This window comes from Dendroctonus ponderosae, unplaced genomic scaffold (assembly GCF_020466585.1).
Source record: "Dendroctonus ponderosae isolate FM_Combo_2020 unplaced genomic scaffold, Dpon_F_20191213v2 Dpon_F_20191213_1, whole genome shotgun sequence".
In the NCBI taxonomy this organism is placed as follows: domain Eukaryota; kingdom Metazoa; phylum Arthropoda; class Insecta; order Coleoptera; family Curculionidae; genus Dendroctonus; species Dendroctonus ponderosae.
In genome coordinates this window covers 18163049-18179618 of record NW_026017110.1, presented here as the reverse complement: position 1 = coordinate 18179618, position 16570 = coordinate 18163049, and the positions used below count along the sequence as shown (strand labels likewise).

At 31.1% G+C, this 16570-nt stretch overlaps 1 protein-coding gene across 2 annotated transcripts in view; it reads left to right on the top strand.

Moving 5' to 3' along the window:
- Positions 1 to 16570, top strand: part of LOC109535638 (protein shank) — a 152211-nt gene that overhangs the window by 79031 nt on the left and 56610 nt on the right. For both annotated transcript variants that reach the window (XM_048661690.1, XM_048661692.1), the window contains one exon: positions 6005 to 6087. The gene's annotated coding sequence lies outside the window, so the exon portion shown is untranslated. The remainder of the gene's footprint in view (positions 1 to 6004; positions 6088 to 16570) is intronic.

Below are 16570 nucleotides of genomic sequence, written 5' to 3'. Positions count from 1 at the left end.
CCACCGATTTGCAAAATAAGATACAAATTTGATAATGTAATAGGAAAGATCTGATATCATTTCTTGCCTGAGACTAATTGCAAGTCCTGAATGAATTTGCTAGCAGTTCAAATACTTTTTAATGCATTAATTTTATTTAACAAACATGAAAACATTGATTGATCTTTCAATTTTCTTTAGAGTAGTTACAAAAATGATAATTTATTATACTATACTTCTTTCTTGAGATCCGTAATGTCGCTTCTATAACAAGTAACAGTTTTAACATAGTTTCACACATTTTGTTCCTTTCTCCTGCCCGATAAATGAAAGTTTACTGAAATAATCATAAAGATGCAAACCCAACCGACATAACGTCCTCCTACAGAGCTATCAGACTGCAGCCAACTCTCCCGGATCTTTTTAAAAATTTACTGGTCAAAAGAATGCATGCATTTTTTGGCAACAAAACTCTCTTACCGGAGCACCAACTCAGATTCCTTTAAAGTAATTTCACAATCGCGTAGTGAAAAAAATGTTGAGGTGTTATAAATGTTCCATTACGTTCTTGGACATTAGGCAGGTATGGGACAAGATTCGGGATAATGGATCATCTACTTTTATCTTGCTCAACATCATTTTTTTAACCCAAACATTTTTGGAGTTATAATCCCGGGTTCACAATCAGTGAAGGACTGTTAGAGATACCGCTTTCTTTGTATCAGAGTCAAGTCATATTTTACAAATAGAAATACATAAGCTTGAAAATGGTTCTCTACTTCTAAATGGGCAAACTATTCCTCAAAAAGAACATGTTAAGTTGCTGGTACTGAGGAGCAAACAGTTTAAATCCAAAAGAACTCCGCTCAACTTGAGGGTAACCACAATGTATTAGCTAATCGGACGTTTACATTTATCGCTCGAAAATTAAAACGAACTTAGAAGAGCGTATTAAAACCCACTTTATTACCCTCTACTTGCAACTCTACACAGACCTGAGTACGTATATACAGACCTACAGGTATGAATTGTCATGGAAGAAAGCATTAATTGCTTCAATAATTGTGTGAAAAAATTGACGTAAAAATTGGAATTTTTTCAAACTGATATAATATCTTAATAAAACGATAATCGAACTGCGGTTAGCACGATTTTTACGCGAATTAATTTTTAATGTTCGGATTACGTTATCATAAATATACCATAGAAATAAGTCTCATTTAGTCGTAACAATGGCAATGTATTGATAATGCTCAGTTTTCCACAAACATGGCAAATTGCGGTTTTTTATTTGATTTCCTGAAAGCTTATTATTGTCCATTATCACTTCATTCTGTTAAAAAAATTTGTGCGATTTTTCGTTTTTAATTTTATTGTGAAATATTTATCAAGCAAATTATTTAACTAATGTAAGTTGATTTATAAACAAACTTTTAACCATCGCGAGCTCTTCTTTGGTTCTTTTGTCAAATTCCTCTGTCTGATTTGAATGTTGAAAAACTTGCTTATCTGCCGTTATTTTATAATTAGCAGTAGACGAAACACCTGAATGATACGTCTGAATTAGATGCCATTGACATCAAACTTCTTCACTTATATAAAGCATATTCTTCGATGACTTGACTAAGGCATTTGATCATATCAGGCATCAAACACGCATTGAATAGCTGAGACTTTTTGATCCAAATATTTTATCCGTCGTCTCATTTCTTCTATACTATAGCATTCTCTCTCATCTTGAAGAAAATAGGTATAATTTGTTAATGTTTTTCTAGTAAATTGGCTTCTCAAAACGTATTTTGTTTTTCTCTGTTCGTATTTTCACGTTGCGAAATAAATTTTAAAAAAATTTCTTTTGTAACAAAGGGATTTACAACTGCTAATTTAGTGATCTAAAGTTAAATCTTCCACGCAATTTGCAGGATCGCGTAGAGAGGTAAGTAAACTATTTGCAATTAATTGCTTCCAGGTGCGGTAAATCTTTCTAATATATTCAACTAAACTGAATTTACTCTATTTGCAGCATTATAAATTTTGTTTTCTGGAGCAGCAGTTACGTTTTCATTCGGATCGTAGATAACCATTTTATTTAATGGTTGAATTCTGATTAATTTTTCAATATTAAATATTGTTTGTATATTTTCCAAATAATAAAAAATAAACCTTTCTAACTAACATTAGAATATTGCCCCTTGTCTGGATGGATATATTCCTGTTATTTATTATAAAAATTAAATTATTTTATAGTGAATGTAAAGTGAACAGTAAAGCAAGAACATAATATTTTTTGTAAAATTGTGTTTGTTTCAGATGCATCATAAAAACGAATTAATGTAATAATGCTTCCGTTATTCAGAAATTTGAACCTTTTTGAGCCTTAACTCGTATGGCTTCCGATTTACAGAATGTATTTTGAGGCAAATTCAATTTATTATACATATTGATACAATTTATATAAAACTTTATTATAAATCTAGTATATAATTTTTTAATCAGTGCTCACCTTCATTCCAATCCATCAGTTTTGGCATAGAAAGAGCGAACTTGATTGAATACTGATTAACGCATTAATAACTTTAACAGAATTACCATTTTGAATGCGTTGAACAAAGCTAACACTGAACACTCGTTTTCATTGTTTTAAAATTTTGCAGCAAATTGCAGGATTTACTGAAAAAATAACTGGTAACTGAAAAACTGAGTTTTCAGTGAGAAACTAGTTAAAACATGGGCATGAGCCTTTGGAGTGCAAAAAGCCTTCTCGAATTAAATTTTCTCGCAAAAAGCCATTTAACAAAATGAAGGTGGACATTGTAATTTGCGATTATTTATCACTGTTAGATATCAGGTGGATAACTAAGTGGCAACATCCGATATAAGCTTTGCATACCTACTCATTGTTGCAATAAGTTTCGCACAAGCTCCTGGGTGGAAACATTAACTTAAACCGTAAAAATAAAAGGCTCAGTCGACCGTTTTCTATAAGTCAAAGGCATTGCTGAGCTCGTAACACTCACTGCAATAAATCGAACGTGGACCGCCTTCAGGAATTACTCTCTGTGTCAGTCGGCTTTTTCCTTTTTATTACAGATTATCTGCTAAAATAAATTTTCCGCTCGGTATTTTTGCTGTGAAACAGGACCGAACTTGTCGCAAATCCCTATGAAATTATGCTGGCTAGCCAAATAATATGAATGTTCGTTTTTACAATATTTTCTTGTTGTCCTGTTGCAATTTTGTTTACTGCTTCTAAATGCTATTGAAATTCGTGTCCTATTCCATAAGCAGAGGTATAATCAGAATAGTATTGCGATTCAACCAAAATATTTGTCCTCTTCGTTAGTGTCGAAAAGTATTACTTAAATACTTTACAGCGTTACAACAGCGGAAAAGTGTACATTTGAGCACGAATGTCTAGAGGCAAAGCTTTGATTCAAAACGGAAAAGCGGTTCTAAAAAATTGGGTAGTTTAAAAAAAATATATTTTTAGCCAAATCATAAAGATCCAGAAGAACATCACCGATGACTCCAATCCAAACATGCATTCGAAATTTCCTCTAAACGCAATTAATAGCCGCATATGAAGAATAGTTTGTGCTGGAAATTTTGCGAATAAAACATTTCTGGTAAAACCGGATGCATTTAATTAACGAAAAGACCCTGAAACTTTGCCCATTTTTTCATTATGATATACCATTTTGAACGGTTTCTCAGACTGCCTGAACTTAGTCAAAAGTTTGACTTTAATTTACTATAAAAATACATCATCGCTTACTTACTCTCTGAAGGTCTTGAATAGCAAGGAAACAGAAAATTACGGTTTGTCCAAAAACTATCATTAATACAAGATTCTCAAGAAGAAAGAGAAAGAGGTTGCAAATAGCAAAAAAGTCTGATTTATCCAGCTCCCAACGAAAATATTCTGCTAGTTTTTGTGCCAAGACACGCAGAATTGCCTACTTACCTAATGTGAATGGGCGCGATAGTTTCATCAAAATATGTCTTAGTTAGGAACAAATCTAGATACTTTAAATTTCAGTACAATTCGTCTTAACATTCTCTGGGAATGACTAAAAAAATTTTTTTCTCTAAATAAAAGTGCGGCCAGATCATCTTCTGCACCAGAGAATCTCGAACAAGACAAGTATATCTCGCAAATAAATGATTTAACTTTACCGCGAAAATGCCCGATTATTTTGGCAACAAAACTCCATTGATTCCTGGTTTTTATTTATTTTTTCTATGCAAATTCGTTACTAAAGTAAGAAATGTACGCTCACTCGACCATAAAGCCGCTAACTAAAGCTAATTATTTTTTCTTAAAATGACTTAATTCGAAAGCATTTCAAGCGATTGTGTTCGGTCGGCAAAAGTTAACGTTTTGGTGCGGCCGATGCCGTTTTTCTATGGTTAAAAGTGTCTGTTTTCAAATATTTGACTAATTTTCGAAATAAGATAGATCCATTAATTTTGCGGTTGTTAGTTGAACGGTGTTGTGCCGCCAGTTGCGGAATACTACAAAAACAACAAAGTTAAACATCAACACAATTATTTAATCTCATAAGTTCATATATGAATAGAAAATGTCACCGCTTTAATCCACCTAAAGTACCAAAGTGATTTTTTATTTCGATTCAAAAAAGGAAAAAAAGCTGACGAATATTTATGCGGAAAAAGTTTAAATTAATTTCGCCTCTCAAAATGCTTCCCGTAGAGAAATGAATCTGAAAACGGATGCATGACTGAAAATATGGATTACTCTGGCTTCCAATTAAACTGATTACCATATCAAGCGCATATCCATTTTCAATGCTGGGCATTATTGAATTTAAATTGCCCAACTTTCAATATGACTAGTTTTTCGTTGCAGTATGGATCGTAATAAAGGTTGAATTTGTAATCAGAAAAATGCATGGGTTTTGTTATTATATTTTTAATATTCATCACATGCATTTTGATAAACTTTTCAATAATAAATCGCATTTTGCGAATGGTCTTGCTGTTTACAGTTAGTACACATTACTAGTTAATAATACTTTTATTTAACTGGATTTTGTTGATTTAACTGCTGTTATTGAAAAAAATGCATATGAGATTCTTTCGAATAAATTTTTGTTGTTGTAGAGATTACGAAAAAAAATAAAAATCATGAGAATGTTTATATGAAAGCGCGTCTGTAACTCAAGTTTTTCAAATGTGTTCAAATCAATATGGTCCTCAAATTTTGTTATTAATTATGCCAGCCTACATTGTAGCTTTTTGGAGATTTTGTGTACGTCTTTCTCACTTTTGAAACTGTCGCTGCGCCAAAGTTGAAATTTTCTATGTTTAAATATAGCGTAGCTTCATCAGGGAAGATAATATTATAGACGGATTTATTATAATCTCACCCATTTATTCATAGAATTGTAATACTCTATCAAAATTATCCTCAGGAAGTTCCTGGACAACAAGTACCTACTTTATAGCGATTTTTTCTCTTAAATTTTTTTTTCATCAAATTTATTTGGCAAACAAAATTTTTATATTATGATTATCTAAGTGGCAAGATACTAAGTTCTAGACTTCTTATTCTAGATTAGTTCTTCTTTAAGAGAATTGTTAACAAATTTAATATTTTTACGTGAATTTAAATTTAACCTTTGATCATTTCCCATTATTTATTATTAAGCGAATATAACGTTTCTTTATTTTCGTAAAAGATTGCAATTTTTTCTTTTGCTTTCCAAGAGCGATTTGAAACTATTCACATTTACACATTTTGACAGCATACCTAATAGGAAATTATTTATCTGAAAATTCGCTGTTTTAAAAGCTAACGATTTGTATTTGTGTAAAATCTAGATATTAAAGATTGCATTAATTCCCAAGTAACTTTTAATTGCCCCGATTTCCCAATCAAATAATCCTCAGTACGTAGAAATTCGCATTTCAATACGTTCACACTAAACTCACCTTCTCATTTGCACATTTATATTACCAATGTAATCATCATTTAATTAATAACAGATTTTCTTTGTTCCAGAACTGAATGAGGTGTAAAAAGATGTAGGCGGATTATTTCCTAATATCGTTCAAACACCGAGACTATGCCTCCGTAAATTAACGGTAAGCAGTGCGATTTACAATTATAATATCAATAATTTAACCAATTCTTCGAGTAGGTGGTAATAATATGCTTCCGACGCTTCTGGTATATATATATTGCATCTGTTATTGCATGAATATAATAATGCCCGGCCGATGTTTATCAATTAGATCAGTAATACCTACACCATTTCACGTTTGCTGTGTTAGCAGGCTTACAGTAGTATAAAGTTACCCGAAAATGTAATCAAATGGTTTTTTTTTTAAGAAAGCATGCAGAAATCTTCAACTGAATATAAGTTTGAAATATAATTACTTACTTAGTTGGACTTCAAAGGTCTTCAAAATATGGTAGTTTTAACAGGCAGATATATCAAACTTTTTCAATTGGCAATTTGCTTATGAGCATTCAAATATTTAAATTTTAGAACAAACTCCTCGAATTCAATTTGAATGTAATGTCAGATATGTACGCTTTAAAAAGGGATGAAGGACTGCAAGGAACACAATTTTTAGTCAGTTTTGTATTAACGCACAGTGCGGCATTCAAAATGCTTAGAAGATCAATTAGAGCAAATGTTAAGCGATTTCCTTAGGATATTTTTCCATATTTATTTGTTTTGTAATATCTTTTTTCCAGTTTGATTAAAGTACCTCTGAAACAATTAATAATTTCATTTGGATACATGTCCTCATATTTTTATTTTTTTCCTAAATCATGGTATAGATTTACACAAAAATATTAAATAATTGTAAGGTTGCTTGCATTTCAGATCCTAGACTTTTTGTGCAAATATACAGTGTTTTCGTAAATAAGCAAGTGTATTTCATATTATATTTTTATTTGTAGGTTTATTTCGGAATTTCCTCAAACTTTCACAATAAAAATGTGTTTTTAAAATTCACATTGGTGGTTCACGTATTGTACAAAGTACACTTTACAAGGAATCATAAATAACTTTAGATTTTTGCTAATTTTTATGTTTGTGTTTCACCCAAATCTGTTTTACCAAACCAAAAGATAGGGCTAGACAAAGTTAAGTATAATTTTCGACAACAATACAAAATATAGCGTATTGCTTTAATTTGTGTTTTATACCTTGAAAACGTATGTAGACGTTTCAGCTTCTTTAAAAGTAATTTTACTTAGAAACGATGCTTAATACTTTTTTTCTTCTTTAATACTAAGAGGAAGACTTCCGCTTGAATCTTTACCTGGTAGAAACTACACAATAAAAAAAATTATTTTAAATTCATAAAACTTATTTTCTATCGCGTGAACTTCAATTTCTACTCTTTCTTTTAAGTAAAATTTGCTTAACATTTTTAATGCTTTGTCTCCTTTGTGTGCCTCTAATCAAATGTAGGGTACTTTTGTTACTCAACTTTTGCAATAATCACTCAAATATTCAAAATTGGCGCATTTTTAAGTATTTTTCTTTTGCGCTACTTAAATATAATGGAAATTACATACTCATTTGCATAGTTAGTAAACTGGTTATAAAATATAGAAAAAGTGTTAATCTCATCTCAAGAATTCCTGCCATTTTCTTTGTTGTCTCTGTCAACATCATTTTGAAACAAGTTTAAATTTGTTGAGTAAAAATTAATAGTTATTTATAATGGCCTAAACTAAAAAAAATTAGCTTCGAACGGTTCGGCTGTAAGAGATGAGAACAGGTCCAAAATTTAAATTGCGTGTCAACAAAAACTTGCTCAATTCTGTAAATTAATACTAATTTTCGGTAATTTTTGCATAAGAACCAAATGTAATTAGTAGTACAAAACATACTAAATGAGACATTAAAACAATCAAATAAACCGACTTTTTCTAACGTAGGTATGAGGAAATTGCTCCTTATGGATAGAAACCACTTGGATGTATCAAGATAATGTTAAGTGGAATTTAATTTGAAGAAGTACCATTCTGTTTGTTGAAAATAATGACGGCGGTTTTAATTGAGAGTGGGACTTTCATAAGGATAACAATGCAAAGAAGAGCCGCACCTTTTCTCACGAACAAAGATAGGCATTGACCGCGGTCGCCAAAGTCGTCGCTTCCTGTGTCTTTGGGAGCCTGCGAGACACAGAGAGACCCCCTCATTATTGACACGAAAACGAAGATTAAGGAATTCCGTTCTAGCCTCCCGCCATCATTTTCCATTTACAAGTTATGCGAAACCGCTCATTTCATTTAACAATAGGGTGAATTGTTGGTAGAAAATTGGTCTTTGGAACATGAAATTAATGGCTTTGAAATTTAGCGAATGTAAAGTAAACGGTGTTATTAGCATTCAGATGCTAGACTTCTTGTTTTGGTAAAAATGGTTACTCTTTCTTTATGTCTTTCTTGGAAAATACAATTTGCATCGAATTTTCAACGGTAGCTTGAAAAAAATAATGGATCTTTAAAAAGATTCCTTTAACTTCCTTGTTTCTTAGCCTGCAATCGCTTTTTGGTCACCAATACAGAATGTCCAGGCAAGCAAAAAGCTTTTACATGTATAAAAATATGAATCTTAACTTTTCTCAAGTTGCGTTATCTCAAATAAATGTTTATGTTGTTAAAATTTTATATTTTCTCATAGAAAAATTACATTAATAATAAAATAAATGTGAATGATTTTACATATTTCCACCTGGTTTGTTTGCCTACCTTTTGCGGTTTTTAATTAACTAATTTGGAGCGTCTTTCCAAGTTTTTCGTACATGAAAGCAGATAAAGAACTATTGCAAATTTCCTAGTGAAGATTTTTAAAATTATATTTAACTTGCAATTCTGTAAATGAAAATCCCACGATATCACAATATTAGATTTTAATATAGAAGACCGTTTATGAATCACGCAGTATTGCATTATTCACAAACATTCCTGATGTGTTTTATACCCAATACACACCTACATGCAAATTTTAGTTAAGACATCGTAATAAATACATTAAATAAACGAACAAAGTCCGATCAGGACAACAATTAATAAATTTAATAATAAGTTAATAAGTTAATGGCTAACAAAACGGAAATGTTGGCAATTTTCTGTTAAAATAATATTGCAAAATTGCTTTAGAAACTAGTCTATATGCATTTGTGGGTCACAATTTTACACATGGATCACATGTAGGTAATTAATAGCTGTTTCGACTGTTTATCAATGGTGTGGCATTCGCTCCGAAAATGCTTGATCCGAAAACTTGTTTATACACAGAATTCAATAACAAAATATATATTCTATCGTATTATATGGATTTATTTAAAATATTCATTAAACGCTGCAATTCTGAACAGCCAAATTTCTGCTTCAGTTTTCAGTGTTTTTTCTTTCAAATAGTTATCGTCTATTTGGTTAGATTTTTAAATAATGTTAAATTTTGTAAGTGTACCTGTTGTCTATGTCTAAGCTTTAAAATACATTTTCTGTTCGTAGGACACATACTTTTTGACTTAACATACGTAAGTCCGCATGGTTAAATCAATTCTTCTCAACAACTTGACCTTTTAGTATATTATATATTTCCATATTTCAACCAGAAAACCTATTGGTAGGATGGAAACGGATTATTCTATTTTTGGACATACTCGACAACGGAAAATATATTTTTCATGTTATTAGACGAGTCCGACAAAACAAAAATGCGCTAAACTTTTTACTTTTCCACTAACAAGGGTAGCAAAATAGACTAACATGTCAAATGTACAATGTTTATCTTATCGAGTGAGTTCTAAAGGAAATTGTATATCTTGGAAGAAGTTGAATGTATAATGAACACTTTCTTTGTGTCTATCAGATTTTATATTTCTAGATGATTTTTCTATCTGGCCGTATTTAGGATATTTTTCCACCTTATTACTAAAAGTTATGATACTCCAACCTGGCAATTATAACGGCTGAATTGAAACGAATATAATTTTCATACAGATGTAGTCTGGCGTATTTATGAACCGCGCCTTCAATGTTTTCTTTATCGTATCGAACCTGTCTCTAACTCTTCTAACACAATTTTTTGTAACTTTGCCTAATTCCACTCCAGAATGAAATGTAGCTTTCGAGTAGCGAAATACATAGCAGATGCGATCAGAAACCTTTTCTCTGGAAAAATATTTCGATTTTATAAGCAATAATAAAAGTTCAAGCAGAAATAAATCGCATCTGCCAAACCTAGCTTAGTCAATATTTTGATGACATCCTAAGTAGGTAATAGAGCCTCTTGTCGCCTAACTTCTATATATAGTTGGAGGCAAAATTTTCCATGATAAATGTCAATTTTCCAACAGCCCATTTCAGCTGGAAATATTAAACCCTAAAGGTATTTCCGTTTTCCCGGCTGTCGACTAGATTGGAGAAAAGATATTTTGGAGAGATTTCAGCAAGATTTAACGGGGGAATTCTATCGAAACGTCGGTCGGTTTGTCAAATCCGATTATCGAGACGGAATAAATTGAGCGTTTCATTAAGGCGGAAATCGATATTTTTTCTGTAAAATTACAAAAAAAAACACAATTCTTTTTAATTCTCACCCAAATATTAATTGTGCTATGCATATTAATTATTCTTAGTTCAGTACAAAGTGTGAACCAATTTCAAAATATTTTGCTACTTTAATTGAGGCACTTTCTTTGACATTGTATAATCTTGAAAAGGTTTACAAATGTTCGAGAAAAAATGATGAACATATTTTTTTTAATTTTTGCTTCTGCTGGAACGCATGGAAGAAAAAAATATCTAGCAGTACAATTAGTTTCAAGTCAAGTCGATGCATAGTTCCTGAAATACAAAAAAAAATCGGAATGAACGTAGAATAAGCTTTGGTAATTCGATTACCGCCACAGCCTTATGCAAGATAATGATCTGATCGCTGCTGATGCGAAACCAAACCGCCACTTAGACACGAAATCACATTTCTCCCCAAGGAAATATTCATTTCAACTAGTACTTAGCAAATTTGAATTGGAAATGCATCCGATTTTCTAATTGGGCTGTCGGGGATTCAACAATGCAGCTGTAATATGCACTGTCAGATCTAACGCGGTTGTAATCTTGCATTATCAGCTTTCGTTGAAAGAAAAAAATGTTAATTTTAAATCAACTGGTCTGATATTGCAAATTCTATACAGAAGTAATGTGGTTTTTTTAAATTCGAAGTTGACAAATTATTATGAATCGTTCACAGTTTTAGAATATATGTATATTATATTTTCAACTACATTAGAGATGCAAATGTATTGATTTTAATAAAGCACAGGCCACAAAAACTAATGACATATTTTTGCAACACCCATTATTTTTCACTTTGTATGTAATTTCAAATTAATTATTTCAGATTTCGTGGTTGAATTACTTTGCCTGATACTTTTCATGATTTTTGCAGGAATTTTGAGCAAAATTTTCTTCTCGAACTCTATACATCGCGTACCGATCCATTAAAGGAAAATTAACTATGTTGTCAACAACAGAAATACATTTTGTAATTAAATTTTTTAATAAACATTTTACTTTATGATCTAATTGAGGGTTTATATATCGGTGAGCTGTTATGGAAATAAACCTTGTAAATTATGAAATAAATATAATACTAAAAAGTGCTTTAATGACAAAACAAAAATGTTTGTTATCAGCGCCAGCGTTTTACTTAATTAAATTTGTTTTAATCCTCTTCGAAAGTTGTGCGCTTTGTAAAAATACTTGGACGCTGATTTTCAATCTGAGCGAATTATTTTTCTGTCTGCGATGGCTCTAGTTCATATTCTACAAGGAAATTAATACGCGCTTAATTCCGCGCTTTTATTTTTGATTCGGTAGAAAAATAGAAAAAAATAGAAAAGTGACATTAAATAACTATAATAAGTGACATGGCAAACATACTTTGCCACACAAGAGCCAAACTAAGAACGAGAAACTCTGTGTGAACGAAGGCGGCACAAATAATTTACCTGAACATCGATTGAAGTCCGCATTAAAGGATAAATGGCTAAAAAAGCGCGTAAAAGTAGCTTAAGTGCAGTTCTTGGCAAAAATAATCCAGGGATCAAAAATAAAAAATATTGAAAATTCAAATATGTATGTACATTGACTAAACGCCTTAACTGAAAAATATCTCAAGAAAAATTCCTAATTAACAATATTAATTTTTTTTAGTTCAGTTATCACATATGACACATAATGAAAATTACACCACAAGAATTTATCACATAAAAATGTAAAAATTGTTATGTGGCCAGGGTCAAAACCTCTTCTTGAGTCAAATATTTTCGTTAAATACAATGCCTAGTCAATTCGCAGGCATCGTCCGACTATCTTCAAGTTCAAGTCTATCATTTTAACATTTAAAAAAATGTTACTTATATAGTTAGTAGTTACTATCTTACTAGTATCTATTCCTGGACTGAAGTTATAGTTTAAAGAATATATAGATGCCCTAATGTCGATCGTCGTAAACTAATTAAATAAATTGGTACATGAAACACAAACAAACTGCTTACAAATGCTTGTTCGTGTAATATTTTATTTTTTATGTTATCTGTTGAATTTTCGATATTTTATTCTTACTGCATCTGGTAATGTACGATTCTTTCTCTGACTCAAAAATATAAATTTTACTTTTTTGTAGGTCAGCTATCAGAAATAGGGAGCCGATATGTGTTTATTAATTTAATTGTTGTTAGTTCATTTTGCAAAAAAACAAATTGTACTGCTATACTTAATTATTTTAAAATTTTCTATTTGGATTATTTATTTTGTTAAACATATCTACTCCAATATTAATAAAATTAATTACAATAATTTATCAAGTTTCGGTTAACGTCGGTTACGTGTACTTCCCTTTTTTACATTCTATTTTTACATTACTCAAATTTAGCTGTATACTTATAATACAATTTGCTGTTACTAATAGGAATTGCTGCAAATTTAATTTTATTAAAGTGTGCTTCTATTCTAATAATTCTAGTTTTAATTTTATCTCAAGTTAAATATCGGCATATAAAATGATTAAGCAATTTCATTGTATAAACATTTTCTGTGGAACATGAACTTAAACTGAAAGTAAACAATCGAACAACCCGCCAACTTCCTGCTATGGCTGCTACATAACACTCAGGTGAGATGTTTATTCACGTATGATTGCCGAAAAAATAAATGTTCGTATTTTTTTAGCAAAAATGTTTAATTTTGACCAAATTCCAAACACTCTAAATGACAAACACATTCGTAAAACAAAGCGACGAAGTCAAACAAACATAGCCTGACATTGGTGTGAATGAAATAAATATTTAAGTACCTATGTACAACTAATCACAATTCCAAATAGTTTTTTATCTGATACCCCAAATCCATTAAATCGGGTTTTAGCACAGTAGTGGTTTACTTTTTGCCTAGAGATAAGATAATATATATATTAGAACTATTTATGAACACACCTTGTATGAATATGGCTTCAATAATAAAATGATAAACACTATTTCCTATTAGTTGGGTCATGTCCCAAACGACTACTCTAAAATACATGAACACACATTGAGTGTCATGTGGCAGCTATACAGAAGAACATTTCCATAAAATTGCTCACTTGGGGCTGAGCATTGCGGAAGAGCATGTGCACAGCTCGTTTGCACCTGATTAAAAACGTTTCCCTTTTTTAGCATTGCCAGTTGATGTCTGACAAAGAAGCATTCTTCTGAAAAACTTGATTTTTTTTTGTTTCAGAAGGGCATTGCTAATTGATTGAGCATAGTGCCCAGTCATGTAAGAATTTATCTAGAAAGACAGCTAGAGACCGATAAAAGAAACGGTCGGGATATTGATAACTGAAAATAAACGACAGTAACGACACATGCAAACTTTTTGCATTTTAATAATTTATCTTTCGGTTTCATTTACCCGACGATATATATATAAGTTTCAAGGGCCCGATTGAACGTTTAGAATATCTGAATGCATGATATCGTATTGTTCCGCTGATATTGCATTTCAAAATTAATGGATTGAGCTGCTTGCAGCAGTCTACAATATGAGCTTATCAATTTATTAACCGTGTCTGAATTTCTCATCAAGGCTGATAAATATTACTTAACATACAATGAGCGTCGTTGTGAGCGACATGAAGGGTTGAATGTTGAAAGCGTAAAGTAATTGAAAATCGTTCCGGCAATGAGTCATAGATGGTTTTAAATTCATTATCGTGTTTAACTTAAAACTAAATTGAATCATTGTTCAGTAGAAAGTTTACTTGGCCCCGTTTATGGATGAACGTCTCAATTTCAAAATGAGCAATTTACAACAGACGTTCGAGCTCAGCGGCCAGTTTCTCATTTCGGGTTTCTACACAGTTTTAACGTTCATCCACAACATCAAACAGAGTAATGATGCTAAAAAACTCCTTGGATACTTTAAACGGGAAAGAAAAATTAGCGTCAAAAGGCTACTGGCAAGTTAATCAACTTTTATTTTATGTTTTTTAACAAACCACAAATTTGTTTGCTCTGGCTGATTAATGGCTCTGGCTGAATGACATTAAATTGAATTGGTTCAGACAAAAATAATTATCTTAAGATAAAAACGGCAGAGTTGGGAGAGCTATGCGAAGACATTTCGAAAAAAATCACAACGCAACAGCGTTTATTTTATTTAAGAACTTTATTGAAGAATTAAATCCTTAATTATTTTATGTAATCAGATTTTTAATTTAACTTTATTCCTGAATTTATGAACTTGGACTATCAAAATTGCATTTTGATAAAACAAAGTCTGGCAATAACATATTGCGTAAAAGAAGCGTTTTACATGATAAAACTGCAATAACATGAAATGTTCATAAAAAAAAACAAATTAAGGAGGATACAGAAAGTAAAGTATTTTCGTCGTTAAGGTGTTCATTCGTTTTAAATCTTCCTTTATCAATTTCCTCGAGTCGAGTCTGTATTTGCTTTCCGCCTGTACGCTTTCATGCTCCCGTCTCTTTGCTTTTGCAATTTGTCTTCGTTATTTTTTAGTGTCGGTCTATCTTTTTGTGATGGATCATCTATTTCGTTATGGTACTTTCTAAATTTGATTTTTATTTTCATTATTGTTAGTTTGGTTTTTAAATTTACTCTATTTCTTCAGTTACTTTAACTGAGTTACACATTCTTCCTTGCAAATTAGGCTTCCACATCTATCTTATTGCCCCCGATTCTAATATTTTTCTTTCTATTCTGAAATTAATATTTGCAATTTCTGTCGATCGTCATATTTATTTTCGCGTTGTTCTGCATTAGCGTTAATGTTACTTAATTTAGTTGAATCGTTTTCATTTGTAACACTTTTCCAATACCACATTCAAATCAGTTTATTTGATCTTTCACTTATCTTGATATTCTCATCTGAACAACACATTGATCTTCTGCTCTTCTGAAATAATTAGAATATTGAATAAGAAGAACTGATATTCTTCTTTTTTATTTTTCAAATATGAAAATGAAGGAAACGTTTTAGAAATCACAAATAAAACTGCAACATACAAGGAAAATGCATAAGAAAAAGTGAAAGTAGGAGCTTCGGTCTGCAAGAGCAGAAACAGGTTGAAGAAGACAGAAAAATCTTTACTGTTTTAAATTGTGCAGTTCAATATTATTCTACCTATGTGTTTTGTTTTGCACTGTTTTGTATATGTTATAATCATTTGCTCTGCTCATGATTTTTTTCACCTAAATAATATTTTAACATATTTTGACTCTCGAAAGCTAGCAGATGATAATTTTGAGAGCAATCGATGAGAAAAATCCACAAGAAAAACAAAAACCAACGACTTTTTTAGTCCTGTCCATTCATATTCTTTAATACTCTGGTGGGGTTTTAATTTTAAATATGATTTAAATTTACATTTTAAATATAATGATTTAAATATGATTATGTATACTCCAAATATATTAGCTCTATAGCAAGGAAAAATGCAATATACCTTGATTTTCAGACCTGGCAAGTATTAGAAATAATGGCCTAGAAAATGCCTTTAAAAATTAGCTAAGTTATGTCTCGTCTATGACGCTGAACTGGATATTTTCAATTCAAAGCACAAAAAAAAACATGAAAAGAGAAGAGAATTGCGATTCTACTCTTTTGCAGGATACTAAAACGATGCAGAATCTTCCTATTTTCAAAGCTGCAGAGGCATTGGATCGAAAGAAAGAAATGGTAGTTTTATTATCAAATTGTAATTGTCTAAGTCTAATATTTTTAGAAATAGTTTTCTTTTGCAATTTGTATTCCGTCATAGAAAATATGCGCACATATAAACTGTACTGGCTGGAAATGGTTTAAATACTGGAAACACAATTTTAAAGTAATCTATTAACCGAAAAGACGGACCGAAAAAATAATTTTTTGACCTAGAAAATTTATCGTCATTGTTTGTTGTCAATTTGGATTAGAATCGAGATCACTTGAGGTAAGATTAAGAATAAGAGCGGTTTCAAAATTCAGTTAAAATTTCCATATTATTTTTTTATATATTCAAATTACACTGGATAATGT